This window comes from Octodon degus, unplaced genomic scaffold, assembly GCF_000260255.1.
Source record: "Octodon degus isolate 3935 unplaced genomic scaffold, OctDeg1.0 scaffold00440, whole genome shotgun sequence".
NCBI lineage: Eukaryota > Metazoa > Chordata > Mammalia > Rodentia > Octodontidae > Octodon > Octodon degus.
The window spans coordinates 292,052-293,622 of NW_004525016.1; positions in this window are offsets into that span (position 1 = coordinate 292,052).

Below are 1,571 nucleotides of genomic sequence, written 5' to 3' on the forward strand. Positions count from 1 at the left end.
AGATTGGGTTTCCTCCCTATGTTTCTGTAGTTGCTTCTTTACTTCAGATGCTATGAGTTCGGACAATTCTTTTTTTTATTTCAGAAAAGAATTCCACTCTGAGTTCCTCTACAACTTTCTGCTGCTGCTTATTTACTATTGATGCACTTATTTCATGCATTTGAGCTGAGCTAGTGTCCTCTGCATTTGTTCTGGGTGGGCATTGGGTTTCCTCCATATGTTTCTGTATTTGATTCTTTACTGCAGATGTTATTAATTCAATAATTTTTTTTGTTATTTCCAATTTGAGTTCCTTTGTACCTTTCTGCAGCTGTTTCTTTATTTCAGAAGCTATTGATTCATTGCATTCAGCTGTGTGATTCCCAATTTGTTCTGTGTTAGGGTCCTGTGCACTTGTTACAGGTGGGCTTGGGTTCTGAGGTTGCATTTTGTTCTGTATCGTCATTTTGTGTAGCACTGTCTTCTGACCTTTGTTGTAGATCTTCGTTGTAGTTATAACCTTCACAGGTACTGAAGTTTAGGTGCAGATCTACAAAGTTTGGATTTATCCAGCTGTACCTGGCTTGTGTCCGGCTGCTGTGCTGAGCTTCTTCCTGCTGCTGCCCTTGAGGATGAACCTGTTGTGTCCCTCTGGCAAGATTTTCTGCTCCTGGACTAGCTGGGTGGTTCTATTCTCTACACTCTCTGCAGGGATTGCAGCTGCAGGGTTACACCCCAGGCATGTATGCCTTTCCTGAGCTGAGCCTGGAGGGGACAAGGTTCAGTAGGTGGGAGAGGCAGCTCTTCCACACACTCACTTTGTCTGGGATAGGACTGGGCCTGGGGGTTCCCAGAATGTGGCAGAAATTCCTACTCGGTGGGTGGGTTGGGGAAGGTGCTGAGGAGTGGTGGGGGGAGTGCCAAGGGGGTGGAAGAGGTCTCACTCATGCTGCACCTGGGCTGGGACCAGTAGTAGGTCCCGCAGGTGCAGGGTAGCAGGAAGCTCTCCCACACACTCACAGGACCTGGGCTGGGACTGAGTCTGTGGGTTTCCGGAACGCGGCAGAAATTCCCACTCAGCGGGCGGAGTGGGGGAGGTGCTGTGGAGTGGTGGGACATATCCCAAGGTGGCGGAAGAGGGTCTCACCGAGGCTATGCCTGGGCTGGGACCAGTAGTTGATCCCGCTGGTGCAGGGTAGCCAGAAGCTCTCCCACACACTCACCGTGCCTGGGCTAGGACTGGGTCTAGGGGTTCCCGGAATGAGCTGGAACAGGTATTTTTCATCACTATTGATATGTTGAAATTTAAGTCCCTACAAAATATGATGAAAAAACATTTAAAAATTAGAATATATTTTAAAAATACGCATAAAGAATTATATAATTCTTATGTTTACACATAAGTCCAAAAATCTAACCATATACCACCTTGAAGAAGGACAGTCCCACAACATTCTTTTTCCTGTCTCTTGCCTTCATTCACCACCCCCTTCTTTTTGAACAATCATCTACCCAAGAGACACCACTGAAGCAACTGGGCATGTCATAACAAGCAGCCCATATTCAGAAGACCAGAATGACAGGTACTCCAA